Consider the following 15173-nt stretch of genomic DNA (forward strand, 5'->3'; position numbering starts at 1 on the left):
CTGAGAAAAACTGCTTTTAGAAGTGTACCCAATAGCCTATGTGTGTATTTAGAAGTTGTGCCCAATAGACTCTCTGATAAAAGTTGCATTTAGAAGTTGTGCCCAAAAGCCTCTCTGAGAAAAGTTGCATTTAGAAGTTGTGCCCAATAGCCTCTCTGAGAAAAGTTGCTTTTAGAAGTGTACCCAATAGCCTATTTGTGTATTTAGAAGTTGTGCCCCAATAGCCTCTCTGAGAAAAGTTGCATCTAGAAGTTGTGCCCAATAGCCTCTCTGAGGTAAGCTGCATTTAGAAGTTGTGCCCAATAGCCTCTCTGAGAAAAGTTGCATTTAGAAGTGTACCCAATAACCTATGTGTGTATTTAGAAGTTGTGCCCAATAGCCTCTCTGAGAAAAGTTGCATTTAGAAGTTGTGCCCAATAGCCTCTCTGAGAAAAGTTGCATTTAGAAGTGTACCCAATAGCCTATGTGTGTATTTAGAAGTTGTGCCCAACAGCCTCTCTGAGAAAAGTTGCATTTAGAAGTTGTGCCCAATAGCCTCTCTGAGAAAAGTTGCATTTAGAAGTGTACCCAATAGCCTATGTGTGTATTTAGAAGTTGTGCCCAACAGACTCTCTGAGAAAAGTTGCATTTAGAAGTTGTGCCCAATAGCCTCTCTGAGAAAATTGCATTTAGAAGTGTACCCAATAGCCTATGTGTGTATTTAGAAGTTGTGCCCAATAGCCTCTCTGAGAAAAGTTTCATTTAGACGTTGTGCCCAATAGCCTATGTGTGTATTTAGAATTTGTGCGCAATTCCTCTCTGAGAAAAGTTGCATTTAGAAGTGTATCCAATAGCCTATGTATGTATTTAGAAGTTAGGCCCAATAGCCTCTCTGAGAAAGGTTGCATTTAGAAGTGTACCCAATAGCCTACGTTTATATTCAGAAGTTGGGCACAATAGTCTCTCTGAGAAAATTGCACTTAGAAGTGTGCCCAATATCCTAATAGTCTAATATCATCTGTATAATGTAGAATATAGTACTGGGCCTAATAGTCTAAAATCCCTTTTATACAAAACTTAATCTAGAGGTAGACAATACCACCTCCGTGTACAGTCAACTCTAGAAGTGTGCTTAATACTACCTAATACCCTAACATCATCTCTCTCTGTGTACAGTTATAGCCAGAGGTGCACCCAATAGTCTAATATCATCTCTGTCCAAATTGAACTTGGAAGTGTACCTAACTGAATTTAAAACTACAATCAGAAAGCCTTCCTAAACTCCACCTAAAGGTCCAACTAAAACTATACCTGGAGTGTTGCTACATTCAACTTCTCCTTAAACAGCTTACCCATATTCCAGCTTATTAGAAGAATGCCAGCCTACTAAAAGAAACTCTTCCGACTGCGTAACTGTGCTCTAGCTACAACTAAATAGACTGCCTAACTACCATAGCCTAGGGTCTAGCTACACCTCAAAACAGCCTCATATCTATAAACTAGTACAACCCTGAAATCAAGACTACTCACAGCCAGTGATATAGCCAAACATTTAAAGTCCAATAAACTTAAGTTTCAATTGAGACCACTCCTAACAGCTCGTACTAAGCATGAGTGCACCCACTCCAACAAAGTCTGTTGGAGTGGGAAACGACCACCGTGGACTGCCCTCACTTCCTGGTATGCCTTCTGCCCCATACCCCCCTTCCCAAATCACCCCACCCCCTTTGCACGCCCTACCATTCCACTCTCCAAACACCATGCCATAGGGGCACGATGGCGAGCCAACCACCCTAAGACCACTCCTCCCCTGGTCCCCTCCACCGACCAGCCCACGTTAACCACGCCCTCTCCCCTCACTATCTTAGCGGGCACACCTTGCCCTGCAAGCATCCACCCCCCGCCTTGCCCACAAACCCCCACCACCTTCCCCCCCGAACACACCCTTTCCCGTCCCTAAAAACTGCACGCCTACTCCTAGCAAGAACCGAAGCCGCATCCCTCTCCCCCTCTGAACCCCCTTCCCTCTCTCACACCCCAATCGCAACAAGGAAACTAAAAAGGAATCGCACCTGATCCCCCCTCAATCTCTCAGCACTCCTCGCCTCCCCTGTCCCGACCCACCTCCCCTTTCCTCCAATCACCTCCTTCCCCCGTAGCTTCGCCTTTCCTGAAACCCCTCTCCCTCGACTTCTCATCAACTGTAATGGAAACTCCTAACCCCCCACACCCCACATTCAAATCCCCCGAGCCAACCCCGATCATCCGAGCACACGCAGCCACCCAATCCCACCCGAAGCCCGCCAATCCTTCTGCCCGCCCACTCTTCCCACCGATCATCACCCACCCCCTCCCTCTCCAGCTTCCCCCCTCTCCGCCACTACCCCCTTCCGCCCCAGCCCCGAGACCAACCTCGCCTGCCGATGTGAACTGCATCCTATTTAATGCCCGATCCGTAGCAAAAAACAGATTCTCCATCTTTGACCTCCTCACCTCTGACAATCCAGACCTGGTTTTCATCACCGAAACTTGGTTCTCTGACGACTTTGCACCAATCGCCAGTGAAGCCTTCCCCCCTGACTACTCCCTCATCCCACTGAACCGTCCCTCTTGAGGAGGGGGAGTCGCATTCGTCTACAAGTCTTTCTTCTAAGCCTCAATCATCGACAACCAACCGTCCATTCCCTCCTGCGAATCACTCCTCGTTAAACTATCCCTCTCCCCGTCACTCTCGCACAGCTTCCTAATAATATACAGGCCCCCAGGCTACGATAGACAATTCGCAAACAACCTCTGCGACTCAATCGCCACCCTTCAACTAAACCATCCCAACCTCACCCTTCTTGGAGACTTCAACATTTGGCTCGAAATCCCCACCAACCCCATGACACACTCTCTGGTTCATGGTTTAGACGCAATTAACCTCCAACCCCACATAAATGGCCGACTCACTATAAAGGACACACTCTTGATGCTATCTTCAGCTCCAACACCCGGATTCATTTAAACCCCCCACCCCCATCATCTGGTCCGATCACTTCATTCTCTCTTTCGCCATTTACTCACCCGACCCCACTCCCGTACTCGAATCTGAACCACCAAATCTACGCAAATGCTGGAAAAACTAATAATCGTCCCAGACCTTGCCGACGCACTCCTCCAATCTCCTCCACCTACCTACCGGCTGACTAAGCAACTGACCCCCGATGCCTTTGACTCATGGCTCAACGCATCTCTGATGCCGCTCACACCCCCTTGTAAACCATCATCCCGCCGTGGCCTTTTCCCCAGATGGTTCACTCCTGAGTTGAAGACCACTAAACAACTATATAAATACCTGGAACGCAAATGGCAGAAAGACAAAACCAAGGAGAACAGGGCCATCTTGGTCCGACACCTCTATCAGTACAAGGCCGAAATCCGGAAAGCAAAAAAAGCCCACTACAACTCCCGAATCGTAAACTGCAAAAACCCAAGCAAGGAACTCCACAAAATCATCTCTGAGTTCACCAAACCGGCATGCACCACGGCCGTCCAAACCCCCTCACAATCACTGTGTGACTCACTCACCCTCCACTTTTACACCACGGCTCTCAAAAGAACAAATACTCTAGCCACCAAACTGGCTCTCTCACAGCCACCAGGCAATACTCCCCCCTTAGCGGCCAACCCCCCAGCTGCGACCACTACGCAACCAACGTTCGAATCCTTTAGTCCAATATCACTAGAGCAATTTCTCAAACTTCTATCTGCCCGCAAACCATCTGGCTCCCCGCTGGACCCTTGCCCGGCCACAACCCTCAAAGAAATTTGCGCTTCCACCTGCGCAGGAGAACACGCAAGATCCATCATAAACGCCTCCCTTTCCTCTGGTATCTTTCCTGACTCATTCAAAACGGTTCATGTTAAACCACTAATTAAAAAACCTTCTCTCGATCCTCTCCAGCCCAAAAACTACCGCCCCATCTCAAACACCAGATTCCTTGCAAAACTCATTGACCGAACCGCCTACTCCCAACTGAATGCCTTTGTCGAAGCCAAGAATCTCCTAGACCCTGCACAATCAGGTTTCAGAGCCCGTCACGGAACCAAAACCACCCTAACCTCAATCTGGGATGACCTTAAAATGACGGCAGACTCCGCGGGATGCGCGGCACTAATCCTTCTTGACCTGTCCGCCGCCTTTGACACAATCAATCACTCAATCCTCCTAGACCGCCTCCACTCCCTAGGAATTCATGGGACCGCTCTTAAATGGATCGCTTCATTCCTCCCAGATAGGTACCAAATAACGATACTCTCCACCTATACCTCCCAAGCCCGACCAGTCGACACCGGAGTCCCACAAGGAGCATGCCTATCTGCACTCCTGTTCAATCTCTACTTGATCACCCTCCTTCCAATAGCTCGTTCACACAACATCCTGTGTTACAACTACGCCGACGACACTCAACTAATTCTAAAACTAATGAACTCAAATCCCAACTCCCGACCTGACCTGGCCTTCTGCCTCCTCGACATAGAACTCTGGATGACCAAAAGCCACCTCTTATTAAACCCCTCCAAAACTGAAATCATGGTATGTGGCAACTCTGAGCTTCTTCTGCAACCACTACCCTGGCCACCCGCCATGGGCAGCTCACCGACCCCCTGCAAATCAGTGAAAAATCTTGGATGCATCCTTGACTCCGACCTAACACTCTCGCGCCAAGTCAACAATGTCTCAAAATCCTGCCACTACAACCTTAAAACCCTTAGGCTCATCTTTCCATATCTCTCCTTTCCTAACAGACTCTCAGCGGTCCAATCAATCGTTATGTCAAAACTGGACTATGCAAACCCCCTATACCTCGGACTCCACGCGTACCAACTGAATAAACTCCAAAGGGCACAAAACGCGGCAGCCAAATTGCTGCTTGCGCTCGGCCCAAGAGACCACATCTCCCCAGCTCTTAGGACGCTGCACTGGCTTCCAGTTACCCGAAGGGTGACTTTTAAAACCTTATGCATCTCCCATCGAGCACTGCATAAAACCGGACCTCAATATCTTCAAAACAAACTAAAACCATATCACCCCCCTCGCACCCTAAGATCAAGCACAGCCGGCCTCCTAGTCATACCTAAGACAAACTCAGTCAGATTAGGCGGATCATCATTCTCAGCCTTGGCCCCCACCCTGTGGAACTCACTCCCACCTCACATCCGCCAAACTGAGGATTTAACATCCTTCCGCAAACTGCTGAACACCTGGCTCTTCCCCTAAAACCAACCGGTAACCAAACTAACCCAAACAGACAAACAGCATCTCAACGACACCAACACATCAAACTACCTGAGACGAGAAATGGACAGCTGACAACCCCGAATATAACTAGAAAGACAAACAGAATTAAACGAGTAAAGTAGATCAAAACAGTGAAGTGGATAATAAGAATAAATCATATGGAAATAGATAGGAGATGTAAACTGCTGAAATGCACATAATGCACGTGGAGGGAACGAAGTGAATAACATCGATGAAATAGTTATAATGGATGAAGCGTGTGAACAGATGAATGCACTGAATGAAAGAATGCATGAGTGGAAGAACAGATGACTATATAGATTGGATAAATGTGTAAATCGAATGAGTACGTACATCGGATAAGTGTATAGAATGGATGAACATGTTAAGCGCCCGAGTGTGTAGAGTGGTTGAGTGTAAACAGTTGAATGCACTAAGTGGAGGAACAGATGACCACATAGATCGAACGAGTGTGTAAATCGAATGAGTATGTGGATCGGATGAAGGTATAGAATGGATGAACATGATAAGCGGATGAGCATGTAGAATGGTTGGGTATGTATATCAGACGAGCGCGTATGGCGGACGAGGGCATAAATACAGAGAAGCGAATGTTGAACTGATGATTGCACAGAACATATGAGCGTGTAGAGTGGAGGAGCGTGTAGAGTGGGGGAACGTGTAGAGTGGGGGAGCATATAGAGTGGGGGGCGTGTAGAGTGGGGGGCGTGTAGTGTGGGACGGCGTGTAGTGTGGGGGGGCGTGTAGAGTGGGGGAGCAGGTAGAGTGGGGGAGCGTGTAGAGTGGATGAGGTTATAGAGCGGATGAGGCTAGAGAGCGGATGAGATTAGAGAGCAAATGAATTTATAGAACTGGACTACTGCGTACTAACGAATGACTCTAAGGGGCTGATGAGTGCATACTAATGTTGAATGCGGGGAAAGCATGAGTGCATAGAGCGGATGAGTGTGCGGAGCTTGTGAGTGCAGGGAGCTGGTGAGTGCCGGGAGTGGGAGAATGCGGGGAGCGGGTGACAGCGCACGGTGGGTGAACGCAACGTACAGGCGCAGACAGGGTGCATGCGAGGGGCAGACAAGAGTGCATGCGTGGGGCAGTCAGGAGCGCGCGGAGCGGACTGGAATGCATGAATGCATCGAGCAGATCCAAGTGTGTTGCACTGAAGGGGACGCATGGAATGAATAAAAGTCCATAGAACGGACAGAAGCGCATAGAACTGCGCAACGTACATAGTATGGTCTGGAATGCAGAGAACGTATGAAAGAGCATATAACCCATCATATCACACCCCATGCTTACTCTCTTCTTAACACCACCACTCAACTAGAACACAGAGATACTATGACACAATTCGGTATAACTGTTCTCATACCAACACCTCCCGCTCACTCCCCATCACTCTAAGTAAACACTGCTGGTTACACCCCCCCCAGCCAGGCGTTCTCCTCAGGCCCACAGTCGGTCTGGATAAATCCTGCCAGAACGAACACATACCCCTGACCTCACCCACCACACCTACCGCTAAGAAGCAGCTATTTAACGAATACCGCACCAGCTGCACACATACCCGGTGAGCACACGTGCCGTTGACTCTCCCTACTCTCTCTACTGACCTGAACTTCGGTTCCCAAGGGCGTTCAACCTACCAGCGCCTTCAGACCATACCAATGGTATATGAGGCGCTATATAAGTGCAAAATAACATAACATAACATAACATAACCTATTTGGATGAGATCGGCAATTTCGGTGGCATGTGCTATTAATGACCTTGCATTAATAAGGGTACCCTTCAGAGGGGTGTTTGGTTTAGGTGTCGCAGGGGTGACACAACTTTTCTTTTTGGTTGACCTATTGCTTAATTGGCAGTGAGTGTTACTGTTAAAGTGGGAGTCTCTTTTGGTGGGGGAGGTGTTTGACCCCTCCCTTTGATTCCTGACCTGTTGAGACACAAAATAACCACTTGCAGTCATTGTGGTTAGGTAATCATGCATCTCGTCACCTAATGTCATCGTTACACTACGGGCATTAGTTTGTAACCTAGTTGGAGTAGCAAGGGGGTTCTCATGCTGTGTCCAGTCACCAACTCATGAGGCGTTAGTTGGTGATCTGAGCTAGGTTGATTCCTTAAAGTGTATAAGGCAAGGGGTTGGCAATGCAGCCATCCCTTCTTCAAATGTATCTTTATCTTCGCAATCCTTTCCTTCAATAATCTGTGTAATCACTCACAGTCACCATTTGCTTGTGGGTGAAAACCTATGCTTAATGCCTAATAGAAGACATATTTGCTCAAACAACTAATTTACAAAATGTGGTCCTTTGTCAGAACGCAAAACCTCACACACACCCTGTATTGGAAACACTTCACGCACAAGGAATTTGGCAGCACACGTGGCATCAAGTTGTGTGCATGGACCTTCCTCGATCCTCTGACAAAAAGGACATCCCACGACCAACATATATCTGTAACCGTTGCATGTCTGCACCATATCTACATAATCTACATGGTGCTGAAACGGGTCATTGGGTCTAGGAATTGCTCCTCTCACTGTTGGCAAAGTGTGCCCTGCAGTACATTTCTGGCACACAATGCAATTTACAATACAATGTGCCAAATGCTCTGAGAGGTTTGGTGAAAAAAACTCTTCTGCTAATGTAGCAGCTAGACTCTCTCGAGTCACATACACAGAGTAGTGGAGCTGCTCCAATGCTACCCTCAATAATGATAGAAGCATAACTGGATTTCCAGTACTATCCTGTCTCCAAATTGTCTCTGTGGGGGATAAATAACACACCCGCTTCTTCCATAGATCCTTTTCTTCTTGTGGTGCTCATCTTTGTATTTCAATTAACTGGACAGTAGACAGCATGTTAAAGCCCCCCTTTCCCAACATGCATCCTCCTGTCATCTGTTTACCACTTTCTGTTTCAAAATTAGAAATGGTTGGGAAATAGGCTGTGTTTTTTGGCTTGTAAATCTGCAGCTTTGTTTCTGCGAGAAATTAAATCTGTCCTTTTGGAATGTGCTCCACATTTTTTACGACTACTAGAGTCAATGGGAGTACTACTACTTCTATAAGTGTATCCAATAGGGACGCATGTTGCACTGGAGTGCGGACCACATTGAGGAAGTCCTTCCTTTTCCAACGTGACAGACCCGCGTTTATGGTTGAAGTCACATAGGCGAAGTCAGAGTACTCCGTCACTTCCTCATCTTCAAATCTCTGAAGCGCAGCGATAAGCGCCACTAATTCTGCAGCCTGTGCTGAGCAATGCAAAGGCAATCTCACGCTTGTCACTAGTTCAAATTCACCTTCTTGGTTCGGCTTTACTACTGCTGATCCAGTATACCTTTCGTCAGTCTTTTGATACATTTTTGAAGAACCATCACTAAAAACAACTCCCCCACCTCCCGAGGGCATTTTCTCTAGCTTGGAGAATTTTATTGTACCTCTCAGTATATGCTGCACAATCATGTACATAATCATCCTCTCCTAATGGTTCAGCTCTGAACATTGCTGAGTTCACTGTCTTACATCTGACCATTTTAATCGCAGGATTCAATATTATTACCTCATATCCTGGTGTCCTCTGTGTAGTCAATATTCTTTTGGGTTTCTCTAAAATCGTAAATAATGCATGCTCAACAAATAATGTTACTGAACACCCCATTGTTATACCTGAAGCTTTTTCAATTGCGAATGCAGCAGCAGCTAAAGACTGCTCACAAAGATAATGCCCTTTCATAATTGGATCTAAAATCCCACTATAATAGGCTAATAGTTTGTGTCCATGTCCTAATGTCATCTTTTGTCTAAGGAGTGTGGTCATAACTTCTGCATTTGAAGGAGAAAATAAATATAAATCTTCATGATAATCTGGAATTCCCAACACAGGGGCTGTACTGATTGACTTTTTTAATTCTTCAAATCCTTCGGTCATTTCATCTGTCTATATTATTTCACTCTTGCCCACCTGTGCTTCTTTAAGCCCTTTAAAAAGTGGTCGAATATAAGTACTTGTCGGGCCACTCAAGTCTTGCCTGGTGGCCCAAAAGAAGAACCATCTGGGAACACGATACTTCTGTCGCTGACAAATTCTTCCCACAAATGTACCCCTCTACTTGAGAAGCAATTACAAGTAGAAGGATAAATAAGTTGAAAGATGGAACACAGGTACCCTAGACACGATGGATGGAGAAGGAGAGAAAAACAACTCTTAGTACTATATATACACTGGTCAATACCAGCAAGACTTGAGTGGGTAGAAGAAGGACTCCACAAGACATGGTGCGGCGTGCTTGCAATAGGTGTTCCTGAATCTCTCCTGACTTATTGGTCTGCAATATGAGGGTATGGTATAATGAATATGAGGGAACCAATGATAGAACCTGAATCACAGAAAACAATACCCCAATGGTTAACTTGTTCTTACCAGCAGATTAGAAGTCTGTAGTCTGGGCTGTGCTTTTGGTAGTTCTATGCAGGAGACCTGTCCCAAAAGGCACGAGAACGCCTAGCAGGTTCTTTCAAAGTACCACATTTCAGCCACCCTATCCCGACGGCACGAGGACGCCTATTCCAGGTGGAGTACCAATAGTCTCAAGTCCCGACCGATGATCCTGGATGGCAGAAGTCAGTAGGGGCGGAATGTAGAACGTGATTGTGGCGTAGGTCTGAAGAACATTGAAGAAGGATGGGAAGGGATCAACTACAAGCAGACCAGATAATGGGCTATACCAATGCAATCCTTTAGGAGGTCTGGGTCTCGTAGGATGCAGGCAGTTACCAGGGACAAGAGCATGAAGCAAACACAGTCCGTGAAGCACGCTGGGTCAAAGTGGGAGCAGGCGGTTACCTGAGACAGAATCAGACATGGAAGAAGTCCATAAAGGAAATCCGGGTCAATGAATAGTGCGGGCGGTTATTGAAGACAGAATCAGCAGGCGAAGACAATCCTTATAGCAATCTGGATCAAAAGGAGGGCGCGGATGGTTACCAGAGACAGAGTCTTAAGGCGGAATCAGTCCGTAGGCAAGCCGTGTCAAATAGGTTTCAAGTAGGCAAGAGACACAGAAAACCAGGAAGCTAGACCTGCTAACAGGAAACAAAGAACCAAACGATGGGACATGAAGCGTGACCGTAGCAACTTCATTCAGAAGCACTGAGGCAAGAATGAATTGTAATTTTATGTGTGGCGCGTCCCGGGAAATGTGTCACGTGACATGGAGCCAAACGCCTCCTCCTTACACTGCGGCATATGAGGCATGGCTTCCATTGTTTCCATGGAAGCCACCAACGCAACAGAAATGATGTTCTTTGTCTTTGCCAGAAAGACAACCGTGTTCTTCTTATCCTTTGGGGGCTGGTAGCACGGGATGACTGGATTGTCTGCTCTTGTGCCCTATGGGGAATGCTGCCATGCTGATTCCCGACAGTACTGTAATCAAAAACCCAGGCCCTGCAATAGTTACATATGCCAACAAAATGTTTGCATTTCCTTCACTGTTTTAAGTTCTGAGGTTTTCATGATTGCTTCTACTCTTTCAGGTATCACTTTCCTCCCCTCATGAGAAATCAACTATCTTATATACAAGACCTCTTCCTGACAGTATTGTAACTTCTCTTTGTCCACTTTACATCCTTTCTCTGAGATGATAGCCATGAGCTTAATGGAATCTTCTCTACATCTTTCTTCTGTCTCACTACGCACCACAATGTCATCCACATATTGAACAATTACAGTTTCGAGCTGAACATTGCCTAGGTCCATCTGGAGGACTCTATTAAAGATTGAAGGGGACTCACTGGGGTAATCGAGTATGTTTCAGGCAGATTGTTCTATACGAATAGGAAGTCAAATCCCGTGAGTCTTCGTGAAGGGAAATTGAAAAGAATGATTTTTTTAATCTATAACTAAAATATTTGGCCTTAGATGAGATGTTGCACAATAATGTCGTGGGATTTTGAGCTAAAGGAAACTCAGCTTCGACTAAGTTATGTCTAAGGTCCCGAATAGATCTCTATGACCACCCGTCAATTTTCTCACTGGGTACACAGCCGTGTTACATGGAGAATTGGATGGTACCAATATTCTTTGCCTCATCAAAGCAGAAATGGTCTCGATTATACCTTCATCCACCTCTCTGGACATGGGGTATTGCTTTGCACGTGGCAAAAGTGCTCCTGGTCTAAGCTTGATTTGAACTGTTCCTACCCATTTTAATAGACCCACGTCATACGGACTTGTGGTCCATAAAATCTTTGGCACTTTCTCTAAATCTTACCTGAAAAATCAGTGTCTTTTTTCCTAACTCCAATCTCTGCAGTATTTCTCTATTCTCTACTTTTATCAAATAAGTGAGAGTTATAAAAAATACTAATTCATCGCCTGAATACTTTTCTTTAAACACCTCCTTGTTTGTCAAATCTGTGAGCTTTTATCCTTCACTGAGGTCTTTCACTGTCTCCATCCTCTTCCCTCATCAGCTGTGCCACCCTTTCCTATCTGACCACTGCTGCTTCTAACTCCAAGGGGATAATCTGCCCTTCTTTATCATCCATAGATAGGAATTTCTGGTCTGAACAAAAACTCATCAGATATTCTTAATAGTTTACCTATCAATCTGGGCAACCACCATAATAAAACAGTTACTCCATATAAAAATACTTTTGGGTCCAAAAGGACCCCTCATAATGCTTTCTGGCCTGTGAAGGCTAATATAAACTCTCTCACATTCATATAATGTATCCCTGAAGCGGAACACACTATTCCTTTGTCAGTAAAAGATATCATCATGTTAATTTTTGTCATTAAGTCATGCCCTAATATGTTAACTGGCCTTTGCCTAGAATATAATAATGGCATAGACATGTCGGGTTCTCTTCTAGTGATTGGTAATTCGTATGTAAAAGGAACTAAAGTCATCGCCCCCAATAATCAAATCATTGCAATACCTGACATTTAGTATTTTCCCTCACAGAAAAAGGAACAAGTTGCTCCAGTGTCTACAAGAAATGAAAATGTCTTGCCTTTTATCGTCGCCTTGAACTTTAGTTGCTCTTGGGGGTTCGGTGTCACTGATAGTACTGAAGACATCAGGTTGCTCTTTAGGCTGCCCTATTGTTGACATACATTCATCCCTGTAGCTGTGAAAGATTTCCGACAATCAAAGTTGAACTCCCTTATTCCAGTGCAGGTGCTTGCTGGGCTCATGTAATCATATTTCATTGTGGTACCATAGCCTGCTCTGTCTGTGCTCACTGCATTTGTATCTGTTGTGCTTGCATGGGTACTTGCTGTGATTGCCCTTGTGGCCATTGCATTTGTAATGGCGTTTGCTGCATTTGCTCTGGTTGCAGCGCATATGTCTGAACCTGCTTGTGTTCTTGGGCATATATTCTCGTGGTTCTGTATTCTATTGCAGAGCATAACCCATCCCCTCTCTTGGAACTTGCTAATTGTGCTGCATTACTCATCTGCTTCTATATGTTCTAGCTATTTGTCCCATTGTTCTGCAATTCCAACATTGTTGCAGTTGTCCGCCATAAAGTCCTCCTCTTTCCTGAGGGTTTTGAAATCCACCTCGTCCTCTCCTCTTGGCCCATTTCCTCTTCTTCTTGGACAAAAATGTTACCCACTCTGATCTGTGGGATACCCTAAGTTATGTTGCTGCACGGATTGCATCTTGTCAATACCACTTGCTTTATGGCTATTTTAGACAACTTCTTCTGGACTAACTTTCGCTTCCTTCTGCGTTCTATTCTCTGCTTTTCTTCTTATTCTTCTCCTGCATTAATCGGCAGTGATGCACGATCATCAATTGGATATCTGGCCATGGCTTCACTTCCGTTACCAACTGTTTCTTCAATTGCCATTGCACTGCCTCATGCAGTCCCTGACACAAAATGTGGTAAAATAATGCTACTGTTTTATCCCATGGTTCATGCATCTTCTGGTGCCATCTGGTGCCATTTCTCTTTAATATCTTAAATATGAACAACAGGGTATTCATCCTCCCCCAGTTTCCTAGTCATAATCGCACACATGTCTGATGTATCCGGGTATTGTACTCTGAGCGCCCGCCATACCTCTGCTCTGCAATTATTAAATCACGCTCCATCAGGTGGCGTCTTTTGTGCAGTCACACCTGCACATCTGGCTTGTTTCAAAACGTAATCAGCGCTCTCTCCAATAATCGCTGCTAGTAAGCCTTTTATATCACATACAGCTAACGTCATTCCTTCATAAATCCATTTTCCCGCACCGGAAGATAAACTCGCTAGTTTACATATTAAGTTGTCTTTATCCATCTGTGGCCACGGTATTTATTGTGGTCGCCCCCCCCTTCTCTAATAATGGGAATTGTGAAAATCCTAGTCCATAATCATACCTGCCTACACTTCTCATTTTCCAGGAGTGGCTAGTCTCAGCCCTTTTGTTTCCGTCCTGGTAGTACCCTTAATCTGCCCACATACACATTGCCTGCGCTGTGCGATGGTGCTTGTGGTCGCTTAGTTTATGGTGACGTTTCCGGTGTTCTCTCTTTGGTGTCTTCTAAATCTTTCCATTTGACACCTTTTTCTACACTCTATTCTTTTGAAAATCTGCATGTACTCTTCCTTTGTGCTCTTTCATTTTCTTCCCTCTCTTTGTCTGACATTATTACGCCCCAGCTTGTATGGCTGTTATCCTTTCCTGCATCATCAAGATCTAGTCTACTTAAAGACAGCATTCTATGCTCGTCTGTTATGACGTTATCTGACCTACCTTCAGTTTCCCTTGATGGAGATCCTTCAATGTTCTCTTGGGTTTTATACATTTCTTTACCCCTCATTTTCCTATATAAATCCCCACATTTTCTCTACGCCTTCTGTATCTCCACATCAGCCCATGATGATATTCTTGGTACCCCTTGCAGCTCCCTGCGGGGCTGTTGTGACCTTCTCTCTCTTACTCAAGTCGTTCTTGCCTTCGATCGGCACTATGCTATTATGACATCGATAATCTTTCTTGCTATCTTTTAGTCCCCTACTTCTGTTCATTTCTTCCTCGCTTCTCCTCATCTCCCTTAATTCATCTTCCCTTCGCCTTCTTTGCAACTTACGTTCTTGCATGGTTTGCGCTTCTACCTCCTCCTGTCTCTTCTCTTTTAGTCTCTCCTTTTCTTTCCTTGCCTCGTGCCTTATTCATTCTCCCCTTCACTTACATTCTCTTTCTTTCTCTTCTCTATATGCTCTCTCTTCTTCCTTTCCTTTCTTTTCCTGCTCTTCTCTCTCTCGAACCCATCAATGCCCTTATCATCCAGCTTGAGTAATAACTGTCCTCCCATCCATTCATTATGTACTATTGTTATTCCCTTAGCTTTGTCCTTTATTTCTTTCTGCTTCTTAGCTTCTTCCTCCATCTCCATCTGTTTATCTTGTCCGTCCTTTCTCTCATCACTCTGTTTACTTTCATTGTGTGTCAAGATATATTTGCGTTCTCTGTTTTTACTCTCTTGCGCATTGTCCTCACTGTTATAAGCAGGGGGCTCATATGTCGGATTAACGTACCCCGTCGCTGCTTTCGATTCCTTCAAAGGATAAAATCCCTTCTCTTCTGTATCTACGCTCTTGTTTACAGGAGGGGAAAGGTGAGCCAAAGGTGTTTTATCCTCCCCTTTATCCTGATTAAGCATCCACTCCTTCTCCACTAGGTCTTCTTTCTTACTCTGATACATCTTCCATAACTATAGCTCCAAAACAGTCAACCGTTTCAGTAACATCTTTACCTTATATGTAGCATGTAAATACATTGTCATATGTCGCAACATTGTTTTTGACAATGAACCCTCCTGAAACCACGGCATGAGTTTCTTATTAGTCATGCCTCAGACCCATTCCGAATGAAAT

This window comes from Ambystoma mexicanum, chromosome 10 (genome assembly GCF_040938575.1).
Source record: "Ambystoma mexicanum isolate Mex_15411 chromosome 10, UKY_AmexF1_1, whole genome shotgun sequence".
NCBI classification, from domain to species: Eukaryota; Metazoa; Chordata; class Amphibia; order Caudata; family Ambystomatidae; genus Ambystoma; species Ambystoma mexicanum.